Source organism: Hylobates moloch, unplaced genomic scaffold (assembly GCF_009828535.3).
Source record: "Hylobates moloch isolate HMO894 unplaced genomic scaffold, HMol_V3 SCAFFOLD_4, whole genome shotgun sequence".
Classification (NCBI taxonomy): Eukaryota; Metazoa; Chordata; class Mammalia; order Primates; family Hylobatidae; genus Hylobates; species Hylobates moloch.
The window spans coordinates 34086029-34104630 of NW_026652279.1; the positions used below are offsets into that span (position 1 = coordinate 34086029).

At 37.0% G+C, this 18602-nt stretch overlaps 1 protein-coding gene and 1 long non-coding RNA gene across 8 annotated transcripts in view; one reads left to right on the forward strand and one right to left on the reverse strand.

Annotated features, from left to right (window-relative positions):
- LOC131383224 (uncharacterized) overlaps positions 1-18602 on the forward strand; it is a 146562-nt gene that overhangs the window by 75332 nt on the left and 52628 nt on the right. The window contains exons 3-4 of one of the 4 annotated variants that reach the window (XR_009213080.1): positions 3759-3923; positions 11042-11207. The exons of the other annotated variants lie outside the window; for them this stretch is intronic. This is a non-coding gene — a long non-coding RNA (uncharacterized LOC131383224). Of the gene's footprint in view, positions 1-3758; positions 3924-11041; positions 11208-18602 lie in introns of those variants that run through there. 4 annotated transcript variants of the gene reach the window in all.
- KBTBD12 (kelch repeat and BTB domain containing 12) overlaps positions 1-18602 on the reverse strand; it is a 72214-nt gene that overhangs the window by 42380 nt on the left and 11232 nt on the right. The window lies entirely within an intron of this gene.

Sequence of the window (18602 nt, forward strand, 5' to 3'; positions counted from 1 at the left end):
TTATTTTAGGCTTTCTAGGAAGTTATCCAACAGAAGAGCCAATTACAGTGTGGCAAAGCTGACAAAATGCACATGTAACCACATGAGCAATGGAGTCACTTGAGCAATCTGGCCATATCTATTCCTTTATTTTTATGTTAAGAAGGCAATTTATAGATTTCCAGGAAAAACTGTCCAGTATATGACTAATATGCCCCTTGGCTAGTTTGCCATATTCCAGAAGCTGTTTTCATCTAAATTCAAATTATTCATGGTATCTGTGACAACACACTTTTTAAAGACAAACATTTACACAAGAAAAATTCAGCATAGGTTTTAACTGAAGCCCATATTCTAAAATCTTTACAACTCAAAGCAAACCTCCAGGGTCAGTGCTACCACAATGTCCGGTAGTACAATGTTTTCATCTTTAATTCCTATTAGAAGAATACATTCCGGACAATATTTTCAAAGAGTTCCTTACATGAAAATGTGTACCTGGCTCCATACAGAAAAGCAGGATGTGTGAATGTGCAGTAAGTATGTCATTAGCGCTTATTTACAATAGGAGGAAATGAAGAAAGTAGAAAGACTCAGTGCTTTGACTCCCAACGCATGAGGACAGAATGACCTCATCTCAGTATGCCTCCTCATTTGGGCCTGGCAGGGTACTAACAATAAGATGACGGGCTGAACATTATTAGGACACTAAAGCATAGTGGACTCCTTGCCACTTATTGTAAGCAATAATGATTGTTATAACTATCATCTATTGAGCACTTCTCATATGCCAAGCACAGTGTTCAGCATTTGGCATAATACTCTCTTAAGCTTCGCAACAACCACCTGAGTTAATAATGTATTATTATCATCCTTATCTTATGAATAAAGAAAACAGATTTGGCAAAATTCAGCAACTTGCTCAAAATCATGTGGTGCGTTAAGTTGCAGAGATAAGATTTGTCTGCAGAAGGACCTTTCCTTTCTATGACTTATTTCAGTTAAAGAAGACACTTGGGAAAACTTTGTACACATGAGATTTACTCAGAAAATTTATTAAAAACGTAATAAAGCAAAGGTAAGGGCTATTAACCAAATGATTCTGATTATCCTGCTTGCCTAAATCTTTCCCTATGGTGGTTAGATGCTGCCTTTTACAGTAACTCCTCATTTAACAGGAAGTCAGACAATTGCCAGTGCCCGGATCATAAGTGAAAACCCTGAGCAATGTAAAACAAGTGTCTGAGTATTGGTGCTGTGAAAAAAGACTTTGAATTTTATTCTGAAAAAGCTGGAGATATTGTTAATGACACAAGGTCTAATGGCCTAACTGTATGTATAATCTAAACATATGTACAATTGCTTGCATATATAATCTTGTATGTAAAATCTATTTATATGTATGATTGATGCATAATCTTGTATGTACAATCTGGTAACATAACAGGGAGAGAGTAACAAGAAAAGAAGTGGTAACCAACAGCAGTGGGAAGGAGAGGAGAAAAACCCATGAAACCCTGTAATTTGTGGCCTTCTCGTTTAGGGAGCAAATACAGTAGTACTACATTACTCAATAGCCAATGGACATCACTCACACACAGAGAAGCACAATTTTTGATGCTCTTAATGACTGAGATATTTTTAAAAGTTATTTTAACTTTAAAATTGGACAGATTTGAGTTTGAACCCTGGATTTAGTCACAATATTTGTGTAATAAAAATAAAAAATTTACTTTTGTAGGATATTGTGAGAATTGAGACAATACATGAAATCACCTAGAATATAGTAGTTCTTCAAAAAAATATTATTTTCCTTCGAAGAACTCTTTCACAAGGCAAAGAAGAGTGTGATATCTTGGGATACATTTTCCTTGTTAAAAATGTGATCAGATTTAGCCACTTAAAGGTGCTGGCATGAATTGTTGGGAAAATGTAACTATATAGAATCTTTCATTTTCCAACAAAGCCAGGAAGACAGTGTTTATACTACTGAGAACTCAAACTGTCAAGGTAGCTTATCTACTTAAGAGTATGTCAGACCTTGGAAAATCTAGATCATGCCTTTAGACTGCCCTCTGATCCCTTCTTGCAATACCTTTGTTATACTTTGTTGCACAGTCTGATATGTTTATCCAGAGTCTTAAATCTACAGAGCCACTGTCCTAAGAAATGTTTCAACGAATAATTTGAAGACAAAATTAACAATGGTGGTGAATATCAGGACAATCCCTGATGGTCTGTCTTGCTGCTTGAAGATGAGAAAGGGAGCGGTGGGATACAGAAAAGTCCCATGCTCCTGGGAAAAGACTAATTGTTCCCGAGCCATGACAAGTCAACATCAGAAGTGGTTTTCAACCTGATTAATGAATCAATGACAACTTGCTTCAGTGACCATGACTCTGGAATCAACCAGTCAGAGACAGCCTCACACTCTGGAAGGCAGCCAATCAGAGGCTGACTCACTCCACTGAGTCCTCTTCTAAGGCTGACCTGACCCCCTCCTGCCTCAGTAATGAACAAACGTAATCCACACTTCTCAGGAACAGTAATCCACTCTCGTCTTTGTAACCAACATTAAACCAAACTCAACTCCTGCCCACAATCCTATATAAAATCATCAGTTTGCTTTGTTCAATGAGAATATCTCTGACCAAGTAACCATTCCTACACTAAATAATCAATAAATTCAGTTTTCGTGGTTTCATATACTGAGTGTGGTCTTATCTCTTAACGATAATTGACATTTAATCAAAAAATAGACTAAATTAAGATTCATTCATGAATACTAGAGAATGAAGACATTAAAACATTAAAGTAACTCAACCTACTCCATCTCTACCATGCTTTGATATATATTGTTCCTGGTGTAAAGTACAAACAACTTTCTCATTTTTCTTTTCTTTCTTTTTGAGATGGAGTTTTGCTCTTGTTGCCCAGGCTGGAGTGCATGGTGCGATCTCGGCTCACTGCAACCTCTGCTTCCCATGTTCAAGTGATTCTCCTGCCTCAGCTTCCTGAGTAGCTGGGACTATAGGCACCTGCCACCATGCCTGGCTTTTCGTATTTTTAGTAGAGACAGGGTTTCACCATGCTGGCCAGGCTGGTCTCGAATTCCTGACCTCAGGTGATCCACCCGCCTCAGCCTTCCAAAGTGCTGGGATTACAGGATTGAGCCACCGTGCCCGGCCTCATTTTTCTTTATTTGACAAATTCGTCCCTGTGGAGTGAGTTAGCTGATCCTTCACTATGTACACTTAACTATATGCATAGTTGATCTGTCTTGCCCTAGTTCCTGAGTTCCTTCTGGGCATAGAGCGCGTCTTTCAACTCTGGGTCCTTAGCACCCAGCGTAATATTTGATGTATTCTTTGCTGCAACAAAGTATTAGTTGAATCAAATCACAGTATGATAAAAAAAAAAATTCAGTATCTCTTCAATGGACATTATTAGTCTGTTTGACATCAATGTTACTTAATTGAATTTTACGTATTATTTAAAAAGGCTTACTTTCCACTGAATTATTTCTCCCTTCAATTCTGAGAGGCCAAACTTTGCTTGTTTTCATTCATCTAGTTCCTAAGAACTATTTTCGTCCATTAAACTCTGGATGTTTCTTCCTCTCCGTTAGCCTAGGGCCCTTCTATCTCCTTCTTCCCACTTCCCTCCCTGTGATAATTCTGAATTTCTATACTATATCTTCTTTCCCCTGCATGCGTGTTTTCCTCCTCCCTTTACATCTTTTGTAGCTCAAAGGCATGTTTTGTAATTTTATTTTTTAGGTATATTGCAAATATTACTATGTCAAGTTCAATTACTCAAGAACAGAATTCAAAAACTGAAAAAGTAATAGAAGTCACATTACATTCTTATTCAAACCCAGTGGGTCAAACTATAAAGCCAACTCTTAAATTCTCATACTCTGAGAGGGAACAAAGAACATGCAGGTAAGAATGTACCCTTCATCCAAGTCATAATTTAGTGATTACCCTGTAAAACTATTTATAAATGCTATTAAGTCAGAGGTCAAAATTAGCTAATTTGATTTCCAGCTCCTTCCCCTTCAGTTTCCAACTCCTTCCCTTTCTCTGGCTCACCACCTGGCTTACACAGCCACAAAACAGGGACTAAATGTAGGAGTAGAGAAGAGCAGCAGCCTCATCTCCTTTAGTCTCTAGAGGGCAGGAATTTCAAGATCCAGCTACTTCAGCTTCAAAATTTCATCCATTCTGTTTCACAACTTGGATTTTGTGACAGGGCCTTACAGAGCCTGTTAATTCAGGATACCAGAGATGGAGTTCTTGACCATCTGTCCACTCAAGAGCTATATTTAGGGCAAATACCTGCGGCAGTGAGTGAACTCTAGGACAATCACTCACTGTCCTAGAGTTACTAAGTCCCCACACTTAATAATTCCAAATAGGACAATCCCTTTTAGTCTCTTGAAGGTGTGTGCAGGTAGAATTGAGGTGTCTGGTCCTTTTAATAAGCACTAATCTGTTATTACTTTACTGTTGAAATCCTTCAATGGCTCTCCCTCATTTAGAGATAAATTATGAATTCCAAAGCATGGCATTTGAAGCTGTCTGTGGGCTGGCTCTTGTCTAGCTCTCCAGGTTCACCTCCTGCTACTGTTTCATTGTGCAGCTGGTGTTCCTGACACTCAAAACTACCGTCAGGTAACATGACATGCAATTGGTGTGTTAATGACCAAGAATTCTCTCCTTGTGCTGTTCTGTTGGGCAAACCCCAACTTCTTGAAGTAAGCTTAGAGTCAATCTCTCTGTGACATCTTTCCGAACCCCTAGATTTGTATAGGCCTCTGTAAGTAGCAATCATCACATGGAATTCTTTCTGTTTGGTGTGTCTTCCCTGCCAGCTTTCTTGAGGTTAACCTATGCAGCAACGGTGTCCATTATATCCATATAATAACGGTTGTGGGCAAGGAAGGGAAAAATTTACCCCTATTAGTATTCTGTCAAAAATATTTGTTGAGCACCTATTATATGCCAGACAGGTATTAAGCTAGAGTGGTTGAATGCAGGAAAATTTCTAGTCAGTTTTACAGCTGATAGGTTAGTTCCCTCTTTCCTCCCCTTTCACTGTCTTTGCTTGTTTTGTGATAATTTTGCTATTAAATCCTAATTTGGGTACAAACTATTTCATAAGGTAATCTTAGGTCAATGGATCTAACAAATGTGACTGAATGTCCACCTGCTTGCTGGGAGGAAGAAGACACTTTGTAGATGGGCTCAGGAGCCTAGCCCAGAGCTGGAGGCTTACCCGGTACACCAGGGATTCTCACTGCCACCATGAGGGCCATCTGTACTTTGAAAGGCCCCCTTGCAAAATGAGCATTTACAGAGGAGATGCTGATCTTGACTAGGGTTTGTCTGTGCTTTATCCCACTCTTCCAGTTATGGAAAAACATCACAGAATGATATGCTTACATAACGTGAACCAGTTTCCCTAAGCCGCCCCATGGGAGAGGGTCTAGTTTATGATCTTTGGCAACAGATAAGGAAACACTGTAATTCTGAAGTCCAAATCCTGAAGGCAAGAGTACCAGAGAGTACGGGGCCAGCATCAACCAATATATAACTCAGCGGGGCTACTGGCTCCACCCTCAGCTGCCTCAAGGTAAAGACAGAACTAGGGACTCCCCAAGGCCTCTGCTAACTGCTTAGGATGGCACTGAAGTGGCCTCAGTGGAACAGCAGGACAAAAGTCTATGATCCTGAGGTCAGGAAGGAACTCATGGTAAAAGTTTTGTTGTCAGATAACCGGCTTCGATTACTGCTATGCTACTTAGTAACCATCAGTTTGAATAAGGTACTTAACCTCTTTGAGGTTCCATTCTTTTCCTTTTTCCCTTTGTAAAGTTATAAAACAAATATACAAAAAGATATGTGTCTAAAACATAACAAGTATGATAACCATTCTCCACTTCTTTATAAGATGTCATGGAAGGCCAGTGATCATAATGCAGTGATCATTACGATCATGGATATATGGAAAAGTCATATGTTGAAAGGTATCGGAGAGGTGCGGAAACAGTAAGGACTAGATGAGCTAACATTCCAGAGAGGGAAGAGCCTCTTCTAGGCTGTTTTCTGCCCTAGAGGGATTTGCTGATTCTGGACCAAGGCTAAGAACTGGATTTGGCACAGACAGAGGAACCCTGGTGAAGGAAAGCGAGACCAGGGAGGTTTTTGGCAGTTCTGTGGGGCTGTCATGACAGATTGGTAGCTAAAGGATCTGCACAGAGGAACCTCAAACACGTGGCCAACTTTCTCCTCAAAAGCACTGATTAATGGGGCAATCTGGATTCTGAGCCAAATACTTTTAATGGTCAGAGAGAAATCTCTCACAGCTGCATGGTATATAGGTGACCAAGTCTGGCTTAAGTGAGGGGCTTGCCACAAACACACATGTGGTCTCCATGTCAAGAGATCTCTCAGGTTTTGAAGTTGTTCAGGGAGGCTAAAAAGCTAAGCTAAACAACTCTGAAGTTGTTTAGAATCCCCACAGTCTTCCAGGATAGAGGAGACAGATCCTTCCAGCTTACCGTCCAAAGTCAGGAGTGGCGGTGAAGAGTGGTCCATGCCTACCTAAGGAACAGGGCTGAATCACAGAAGACTGAGACTTATTGAAGCTGCAACTTCCCCTGGCCCAGCCCAGGCCCTGATTGGACTGAGGGAATCAGTCCCTTGCTCTAACTTACCAAGGAAAGGCAGAATCTTCTCAGGGAGGAGATCATCGGGAGCCTCTGGTTCTTTTCCATAGCTCAGTATACAAGAAAAAAATCACCAGACATGAGCATAGGCAGGGAAATACGGCTGATCAAAGAAAAAAACTTAACAGAAGCTGACTTGTGAACTATCCAAATATTGAAATAACTGAATAATAATAAGATAAAGAAAATAGAAAAAAACAAATAGACAAAAATGGATGAGAAAAGTAGAGAAATTCACAAAATAAGTGGAATCTATGAAAGAGAATAAGGTGGACATTCTAGAAATGAAAAATATAGTATCAGAAAAGAAGAAGAAAATGGCTGGGTTAACAGCAGTCTGAATACAACAGAAGACAGGATAAGTGAACCTGAAGATAGTTCAATAAAAAATATTCAAACTGAAGTATGGGAAGAAAAAAGTATGGAAGAATTCCAGTAAGACCCCAAGAGACACATGGCACATAAAGGTCTAGTGTACAGAAAATGAGCATCTCACAAGGAAAGAAGGGAGAACAAAATAGAAGCAATATTTAAAAAGACAAAAGCTGAGAATTTCCCCAAAACTGACGAAAACATCAATCTATAAATTCCAAAAGCACAGTGAACCCCAAGTAGAATAAAAACAAAGAATCCACACTTAGGCAGATCATAGTCAAATTGCTGAAAACAACAGTGAAAAGAAAAATCTTACATGAAGTCAGAGAAAAAAGGACACATTACCTTCAAAGGAACCACTATGAGACTGACATTTGTTTTTTAAATAAAAACTATAAAAGTCAGATGAAATAGACTGACATATTAAAGTGTTGACATATACTGCCAATATATAATCCTATAACCAGCAAAACATATACGTTGAAAGTGAAGACAAATGAAGACATTTACAGACAATTAAAAGCCAAGAGAATTAATTACCAGAAGACTTGCACCACCATAAGTATTAAAGAAAAAAACTTAAAGGTAAAGACACTTTATTGAAACGTTGGAAGCCTGTAACTTTAGGAAGGAATGAAGAATGCTAAAAATGGCAATTTTGTGAATAAACATTACAGGTTGTTTAAAGAACCACAACCACAATATAAGGGTATATAAACTATATAACAACAAAAGTACAATGGGTAGAAGGAATGAAATTAAACTGTTGTCAGGTTCTTATATTGTTTGAGAAGAGGTAAAAGTATTAACTTAAGGTAGACTGTAATAAGTCAAGACTTCATATTGAAATCTCTGGGACAACTAATACAAAATAATATAAACGGGCCAGGCGTGGTGGCTCATGCCTGTAATTCCAGCACTTTGAGAGGCCGAGACAGGCAGATCACTTGAGGCCAGGAGTTTGAGACCAGCCTGGCCAACATGGTGAAACCCCATCTCTACTGAAAATACAAAAATTATCCAGGCATGGTGGCACATACCTGTAGTCTTAGCTACTCAGGAGGCTGAGGCAGGAAAGTCGCTTGAACCTGGGAACTGGAGGTTGCAGTGAGCTGAGGTCACACCACTGCACTCTAGCCTGGGTGACAGAGCAAGACTGTGTCTCAAAAAAAACAAACAAACAAACAAAAAAACTTGAAACTAAAAAGACCAGTTCAGACTCAACAAAAACAACCCAAATGAAAACTGGGGAAGGGACTTAAACAGACCTTTCTCAAAATAAATACAAATAACCAACAAGCATATGAAAAGATGCTCATCACCACTAGCCATTATGGAAGTGCAAATCAAAACCACAGAGACATCACCATTAAGATAGCTACTATTTGGCTGGGCGTGGTGGCTCATGCCTGTAATCCCAGCACTTTGGGAGGCCAAGGCAGGTGGATCACGAGGTCAGGAGATCGAGACCATCCTGGCTAACATGGTGAAACCCCGTCTCTACTAAAAATACAAAAAATTAGCCAGGCATTGTGGCGGGCGCCTGTAGTCTCAGCTACTTGGGAGGCTGAGGTAGGAGAATGGCGTGAACCCGGGAGGTGGAGCTTGCAGTGAGCCGAGATCGTGCCACTGCACTCAAGCCTGGGCGACAGAGCGAGACTCCGTCTCAAAAAAAAAAAAAAAAAAAAGCTACTTTAAAAAAAAAAACCACACAGAAAACAACGAGTGTTAGACCAGCCTAGGCAACATGGAGAAACCCCATCTCTACAAAAAAACAAAAACAAAAACAAATACCAAAATTAGCTGGGTGGGTTGGCATGAGTCTGTGGTCCCAGCTACTTAGGAGGCTGAGGTGGGAAGAGCACCTGAGCCTGGGAGGTTGAGGCTACAGTGAGCCATGATTGTGCCATGGACTCTAGCCTGAGCAACAGAGCAAGACCCTCTCTCAAACAATAAAATAAAATAAATAACAAAAAATAAAATAAAATAGAATAAAATGTAGAGAAGAACATTTCCTCAATACAGTAAAGGCCATTTAGGAGAATCCCACAGCTAACATCATAATCAGTGGGGGCAGGGGGGTGGGGAACCTCAAAGCTTATTCTTTAGATTTATTACAATGCAAGGATCCCTTGCCACTTCTATACAACATAGCACTGGAATTACTAGCAAGAGCAAATAGGCAAGAAAAAGAAGTAAAAGCCACCCACACTGGAAAGGAAGAAGTAAAATTATCTGTTTGCAGATGACATGATCCTACATACAGACAAGCCTAAAGATTCCACAAAAAAATTGTTAGAACTAATAAATTCAGTGAAGTTACAGGATACAAAATCAACACACAAAAATCAATTGCATTCTTTATACCAACAACCACTTATCTGAGAAGGCAATAGAGAAATCTCATTTACACGAGTACCCAATAGGATAAAATACTTAGAAATAAATTGAACCAAGAAAGTGGATAATCTCTGCACTGAACACTTTATAAAACACTGATGAAAAAAATAAGATACAAATCAATGGAAGCATATCCCATGTTTGTAGATTAAAAGAATTAATATTGTTAAAATGTGCATATTACCCAAAGTGATATATAGATTGAACAAAATCCCCATCAAAATTTCAATGAAAATTTTCACAGAAATAGAAAAAAGCTATTCTAAAATCTGTGTGGAACCATGAAAGACTCCAAATTGCTGAAGTAATCTTGAGAAAAAAGAACAAAGTTAGAGTCAGCAACTTCCCGATTTCAAGTTCGATTACAAAGCTATAGTGATCAAAACAGTATGGTACTGGCAATAAAAACAGACACATAAACCAATAAAATGGAATACAGAGCCCAGAAATAAACCCAAGGATATACAGTCAACTAATTTTTGACAAGGTGCCAAGAATATACAATGGTGAAAGGACAGTCTCTTCAATAAATGATGTCAGGAAAAATGAATATCCACAAGCAAAAAATGAAATTGGACCTTATCTTACACTATACACAAAAAGCAACTCAAAATGGATTAAAGACTTAAACGTAAGACCTGAAACGGTAAAACTCCTAGAAGAAAACATAGGGAAAAGTTGCTTGACGTTGGCCTTGGCAATTTTTTGAATATGACACCAAAATCTTAGGCAACAAAAGCAAAAAATAAACAAGTCAGACTACATCAAACCAAAAAGCTTCTGTACAGAAAAGAAAAAAAAATGAAAAGGCCACCTGCATATTGAAAGAAAATATTTGCAAATCATGTATCTGAAAAGGGTTAATATCCAAAATATATTAGGAACTCACACAACTCAATAGCAAAGAAACCCAAATAACCTAATTAAAAATGGGCAAGGGACCTGAATAGATTTTTTTTTCAAAATCTATTTGTATATCAAAAAAGATATACAAATGCCCAATAGGTATATGAAAAAAGTACTCAACATCACTAATCAATAGGGAAATGCAAATCCAAACCACAATGAGACATCACCTCATACCTGTTAGGATGGCTATTTTCAAAAAGTGTTGACAATATAGAGAAAAGGGAACCTTTGTACACTGTTGATGGGAATGGAAATTGGTATAGCCATTGTGGAAAAAAATACAGAGTTTCCTCAAAAAAACAGAAATAGAACTACCATGTGACCTAACAATCCCTCTTCTGTGTATACAGACAAAGGAAATGAGATCAGTACCTCAAAGAGACTGCTATAGTTTGGATATGGCTTGTCTCCACCAAAAGTCATGCTGAAATTTGATCCCCAATGTGGCAGGGTTGGAAGGTGGGGTCAGGTTGGAGGTTTTTGGGTCATGGAGACATATCCTTCATAAATGGCTTGGTGCTGTTTTCAAAGTGGTGAGTTCCCTCTCTGGGCAGGCTGGATTAGTTCTCATGAGAATAAATTAGTTCGTGCAAGAGTCTGTTGTTATAAAGCCAGCATGCCCCTGGGATCTGTCTCTTCACACAGGTCAGCTTCCTTTTTGACTTTTGCCATGTTATGGTGCAGCAAGAAAGCCCTTGCCAGAAGCCAAGGTCATGTCCTTGAACTTCCCAGTCTGCAGAACCGTGAGCTAAATAAGCCTCTTTTCCACATACATTACCCAGTCTCTGGTATTCTGTTACAGCAACACAAGATGGACTATAGTTGTATATATAGTTATATGTAGTTATATATATAGTTATATATAGTTATATATATAGTTATATATATATAACTAGCACAAGAATGCTCATCTTTGTCACAGCATTCACAATAGTCAAGATATGGAAACAATCTAAATGTTCATTAATGGATGACTGAATAAAGAAATGCAATATTATTCAGCCTTAAAAAATGAGAGCATGCAATTTGTAACAACATGGATAAACTAGACATTACACTAAGTGAAATAAGCCCGACACAGAAAAATATTGCAAGAACTCAGCTATATGTGGAATATATGTAGAATGAATAAGTCTAAAGATCCATAGTACAGCATGATGATTACAGTTAATAATGTATCGTATTCTGAAAATTTGCTAAGAGTAGGTATCAGGTACTCCCACTGCACATACACATAAAATGCATGTGAGGAGACAGGTATGTTAATTAGCTTGATTATAGTAATCTTTTCACTATGTATATCAAAATATGTTGTATGCCTTAAATACATACATTTTTCAAAAGTAAATGATTGACCTTTTGTATTTGCTGACTACACTAAACCCCTTTATTAGTTCTAGAAATTTAAAAAATAGGCCCTTTGAGATTTTCTACATAGATGATCGTGTCATTTAGAAATAGGGACAGGTTCATTTCTTCCCTTCTGCACAACTTTATCTTTCTTTATGGTATTAAGATTTCCACTATGATGTTGAATATTAGTGATAAGTGTATTCTTGCCTTTTTCAGGAACTTAGGGGGAAAGCATATAAATTTGCCATTAAGAATGATATTGGCCAGGCATGATGGCTCATGCCTGTAATCCCAGTACTTTGGGAGGCTGAGGCTGGTGAATCAATTCAGATCAGGAGTTCAAGACCAGCCTGGCCAATGTGGTGAAACCCCGTCTCTACTAAGAATACAAAAATGAGCTGGGTGTGATGGCAGGTGCCTGTAACCCCAGCTACTTGGGAGGCTGGGGAGAAGAATTGCCTGAACCCAAAAGATTCCATCTAGGAGATGAAGACTGCAGTGAACTGAGATTGCACCACTGCACTCCAGCCTAGGCAACAGAGTGAGACTCCATCTCAAAAAATAAAAATAATAAAAAATTAGAATGATATTACCTGTAGATTTTTCATAGGTGTCCTCTATCAGATTGAGAGGTTGAGGAAATTCTCTTCTCTTCTTGGTTTGCTGAGAATTTTTCATTATGAACAAATGTTATATTCTTTCAAATGATTTTTAGGCATCAATTGATGTGATTATGTGGCTTTTCTTCTGCAAACTATAATATGGCAGATCATATTGATTGATTTCTGAATATTGAACTAATCTTGCATTCTCAGGAAAAAACGCGTTTGGCATGGTGTGTTCTTTACATATATTGCTGGGTTGAACTTGCTAATATTTTGTTGAGGTTTTGTGTGTTTGTGTTTATGAGTGATATTGATCTGTAGTTTTCTTTTTCTGTACTGTCTTGTCTGGTTTGGTATTAGGTAATGCTGGCCTATAAAATGAGATGGGAAGTTTTCCCTCTTCTATGTTCTAAAAGAGGTTGCAGAATTGCTGTTATTTTTAAATGCTTGGTTAAATTCATGAGTGAAATCATTTGGACCTAGATATTTATTTTTTGAAATGTTTTAAACTAAGAATTCAATGTATTTAATCATTTTGGGGTTATCTCTTTTATCTTGGGTGGCTTTTAGTAGTTTGTGGTTTTCAAAGAATTGGCCCATTTCATCTAAGTTGTCAAATGTATTTCTGTAGAGTTGTTTGTAGCACTGCCCTATTATCCTTTTAATATTTACAGAGACTGTAGTAATATCCCTTTTCATTTCTAATATTGGTAATCTGTACTGTATTCCTCTTTTTATTGGTTAGTCTTGCTAGGGTTTATCAACTGTATTGGCTTTTTCAAAGAAACAGCTTGGTTACATTGATTTTCCTTATTTTTTCAGCCTCTAATTTCCCTGTTTTCTGCTCCTATCTTTATTTACTTTCTTCTACTTGATTTATGTTGTTCTTTTTCTAGTTTTTAAAAGCAGAGGCTTAGACTATAGATGTGAGAACTTTCTTCTTTTCTAATACAAGCACTTAATGCTATAAATTCCTTCTAAACACTGCTTTAGCAGTACTCTTCGAATTTTGATATGTTGTGTTTCCGTTTTCATTCAGCATAACATATTTTCTAATTTCTCTTGAGATTTCCTCTTTAACCCATGGATTATTTAGAAATGAGTTGCTAAATTTTCAAGTATTTGAAGACTATTCAGTTATCCTTATGTTCCACTGTGGTCAGAGAATATACTTTGTATGATTTTACCTCCTTAAATTTTGTTAAGGTTTGTTTTATGACTCAGGATATGGTCTATCTTGGTGAACATTCCATGTGCTCTTTCTGGGTGGAGTGGCAATAAATGTCAGTTAGATCTAGTTGGTGGATGGTGTTATTGAGCTCTTTCTATATACAGGTACTTGTTGTTTTTCTATCTACTGGTTCTATTTATTACTGAGAGAGGAGTGTTAAATCTTCAATTATAATTGTGGAATTGTCTATTTCTCCTTTCAGTTTTGTCAGATTTCACTGCATGTAATTTGGTTCTGTTGTTAGGTACATGCACATTTAGTATTGTTATGTCTTCTTAGTGAATCAATTATTTTATCATTATGTAATGTCCTTCTGTACCTCTGGTAATTTTCTTTCTGCTGAAGTCTATTTTATTTGATGTTCACAAAGCCACCCCAGTTTTCTTTTGATCAGTGTTTGCATGGTATACATTTTCCAGCCTTTTACTCTTAAACTACCTATATCATTATAGTTAAAGCGGGTTTCATGTACACAGAACATTTTTAGGTCATTCTATTTGTAATCCATTCTGACAATTTCCGTCTTCTAATTGATGTCATTGGAACATCTGCATTTAAAGTAATTATTTTTGTGGCTAGATTTAGATCTACTGATTTATTGCTTGCTTTGTTTGGTCTCTCTTTGGTATTTTTTCACCTTGTCTGATCTCTTTTAAATTATTTAAACATTTTTCAGTCTTTCATCTCAATGCATTTATTGTGATTTTTACTATATCTCTTTGAATAGCGTTTCTTTTGGGATTACAAAATATGTACTTATTTCATAGTCTACTTAGTATCAGTATTTTATCACTGTAACTGGAATGTTGGAATCTCCGCCTTATAGTTACATTTACCCTCCCTCTATCATGCTATGTAAATATATGTCTCATAGATTACACCTAAATACATTGAAAAACCCTCCCTGAGATCTCCCTGGTACTTTCAGTTCCCACATGTTCCCTTTTTCAGTTCTCTGGCTAGAAACTGGAGGTTCTAGTTACCCCTCTCTGCTATATATTTCTGTATTTGGACCCTTGTTGGGCTCAAGTGACAAGACAAAAGAGAAAGGAAAAGAGGAAAGCAACCTGGGTTGACCACACCCTCTTGGAACTGCAGCTTGACTAAATGCAGAGGAAATTTCTTCTCCCTTTGAGTTTTGGCTCTTGCTGGTCATCATTGCCATGGGATTGTCTAGGTACTGAGATGTAAGAGTACAGAGAAAAGAGAGAAAAAAGTGAGGGGATATCTACATTCTGATAATTATAACCTCCCTTTTAAGTAACTCATGCTGGAGCCAGATAGATTTTCTTGGAGCTCTCTCTGTGCACAATGGCCACTTCCAGGTTTCTAGTTGCATTGACTTCAGGCTAGGGGCTATCAGAGGAGAAAACATAGTAAGTCCTATGATAGTGGTACTTAAAATTCTGGTGTTCTTTCTTGATGTACATAATTCTGTTTACAGGGTCTTCAAATACATGCATTCTATCCATGTTTTATAGTTGTATTCAGTGGGAGAGAACGTGAAGTGTGCTTACTCCATTTTACCTAGAGCCAGAAACTCTATTAATCGATTTTGCTTTAAAGTATATTTTGGCTAATACTAATAAACAGCTATACCAGCTTTCTTTTAGTTAGAATTTACCTAAAATGTATTTTTCAATCAATTCACATTTTAAACAGAATACTGTTGGTTTTCTTTCCAACAGACTGATAATCTTTGTCTTTTAACTGAAGCATTTAGTGCATTTCCATTTAATATAATTGTTGATATATTTCATCTAATATCTAGCTTTTTATTTCATGTTATCAGTTGTCTTGTTTATTCTATTTCTTCTTTCTTATTGCATTCTTTTGCACTGATCTTTAACTCTATTTTTCCCATTTGTTAGTTTAAAATTTGTATACTCTATATTCTCTTAGTGGTAAGCCTAGAAATTTAGCATGCATACTTAATGTCTGCATCAAATGTTGCAAATTTAATCCTTTCCTTGGTCCTCCTCCTGGATAATAAGGGGATCTTGGGACACTTTCACTCCACTCACCCCTGTCCCAACTTGTTATTATAATTTTGATTTCATTTCTTTTACTACTATGTTATCACTTTAAAAATAATTATTATTTTATAAGTCAATTTAATATTTGTAACTGATATTAAAATAGTCTATCTTAAATATTTAACTGTGAAATGTTTCCATTTACCCATATGTTTACCACATTCTTTGCTCTTCATTTCATCTTGCATTTTAGATCTTCAATCTGGGATCACATTTTTTGCTTAAAAACATACTTTAAAATTCCTTTATGGTGGTCTGCTTTCAGTTTTACCTCATCTGCAAATGTCTTTATTTCATCCATGCTCTTGAAAGACCATCTCATTAGGTATAGAATTCTACTTTAGCATTTATTTTCTCCTAGCAAATTAAACATGCAATTTAACTGTCTTTTGGATTCCATTATTCTGTTGATAAGTCAGATGTCAATCTGTCACGTCTTAAAAGTAATCAGTCTGTTTTCTTAATCTGCTTTTAAGATATTCTCTTTTCATTGGTGTTTTTCAGTTTCATGATCACTACAAATCTAAGTGTACATTTCTTGTTTGTTTGTTGTGCTTGGCATTCACTATTTTTGTTTGATTGTGTGCATTAGTGCCTTTCACTGGTTTTGGAAAATCCTCAACCATTTTTCTTCAAATATTGCCTCTGTTCTGTTCTCTTTTCTCTCCTTATAGAACTCTGTTAAACATTATTAATCCCCTCACTCTATTACCCATCTATCTTAACTTTTCTTCTATTTAAAAAAAGTCTTTGTGATGTACTCTGGGCAAATTCTTCAGAACTCTCTTCTATTCACTAATTTTCAGAACTCTCTTCTATTCACTAATTTTCTCTTTGTGTGATCTGCTCTCAAATGTACCCACTGGGTTTTAATATTGTTATATATTTTTACATTCCTTGCAGTTATAAAGTCACTTCTTACCCAAACAGTTTTGATCATTCTCTATCATTTTCTATTTCCTGATGATATTGTAAATTTTCTTTTATTTCTTTAAACAGAGTAAGCACACTATTTGTCTGACACTTCCAGTATGTGAGGTCTCCACTGGTTTTTTGTTGTTGTTTGTTTTTTTTTTCTGGCCATTATTTCCACCGGTTCTTGCTCAAGGTGTCTTGTTTCATTAACTGTGGAATGCTTATTTTCCTTGGAAAATTATTTGTGCAGGATTTTTGAGGTCTAGGATAAAGATGCATTTCTTGAGAGAATGTGAATTTGCTTTTTCCAGGTACCTGAGCACACTACCAGTCTAAGGCATCTTAAAATAAATTCGTGATTCAAGCTTTTTCTTTTCTTTTTTCCCACTTGGGTATGCGAATTTGGGTTGCAATTCCACTCAAGAGCTTATTTATGATTATTACTTCTCAGGCATGTATGAGCCTTTCATCAGTAACTTTCTCAGTGCCAAGATGTTTCTTTGAAGTCCTCTGAGATGAGAGATGTAAGGCAGGTTTACTTCTAGTATATGGTTACACAGAGGCTATAGCTTTTTGAAGTACCAGCTTTATGTGCATAGTAACTCTAATTAGATTTCCCACCTTGAGTAATTTTGGTAAGCTGTAAGCCTGGGAAACTAAAGCTTACAATTTTCCAGGCTTGATAAATGTTTGGGTGTCCTGCACGTTTATTTATTGAGACAACTTAGATACCACATTATACACCCATTGTGTGTACAATTTAGTGATTTTTAGTATATCTACAAAACTATGCAGCCGTCAGCACAAACCAGTTAAGGTAAGTAAAGTTGGTTGATAGTGCTGTTCAAATCTTCTAAAACCTTGCTGATACTCTGTCTAATCTTATCAATTCTTGATAGTTGTATAAATCTCCATTGATGATTGTTTGACTATTTCTCATCTCATTTTTTTTTTTTTCCTGGACTCCTAGGTGGAGTCTTGCTCTGTTGCCCAGGCTGGAATGCAGTGGCATGATCTCAGCTCACTGCAACTTCTGCCTCCCGGGTTCAAGCGATTCTCCTGCCTCAGCCTCCCAAGTGGCTGGGACTATAGGCACGTGCCACCATACCTGGCTAATTTTTGTATTTTTAGTAGAGACGGGGTTTCACCACATTGGCCAGGCTGGTCTTGAACTTCTGACCTCAAGTGATCCACCTACCTCAGCCTCCCAAAGTATGAGATTATAGGCATGAGCCACCATGCCCAGCCTCATCTCAGGTTTTGCTTCATGTATTTTAGGTCTTTATTTTTGGGTATGACACATTTATAATTGATATATTTTCCTGATATTATTGACAATTTTATTATCATGAAATTTTCCTGTTCGTCTGTAGTAAAAGTTCTACTCTATTTTGTCTGATGATATAGTCACTGCACCTCTCTTAATATTACTTTTTGCATTTTATGTCTTTCTTTATTGTAAAATGATAGTAAATATTTGTGTATTTGAATACAAAATGTGTCTCTTATAGAGAGCATATATTTGGTCTTAATTTCTTATTCAGTATGAAAATCTCTGACTTTTGATTAGGGTGTTTGGTCCATTCCCTTTTGATGTAATTTTTGATAATGACTGGCTATACATCTGCCTTTTTGCTATTTATTTTCTGTGTCTTGTAACTCTTTTTCTCTGTTCCTCCTTTGCTGCCTTCTCTTGTATTTAATACATTTTTAAGTGTACCATTTTCTTTTGTAACTTTCTTTGAGCAGGGGGCTCACTATATTGCCTAGGCTGGTCTTGAACTCTTGGGCTCAAGTGATCCTCCCACCTCAGCCTTCCAAGTAGCTGGGATTACAGGTGCATGCCACTGTGCCTGGCTTCTTTAGTTGACTTTTAAACTATTGTTTAAATCTCAGTGGTTGCTCTAAAATTCTAACATGTATTTTACTTTATCATCCTCTATTTTAGGTTAATACTGAGTTGATTTCATTACAAACAGCAACTTTGTTCCAAAATAACCCCATTTTCTCCTCCTCTACTCTCTGATACTGTCATATATATTACATCTGCATATGTGAAAAACCCA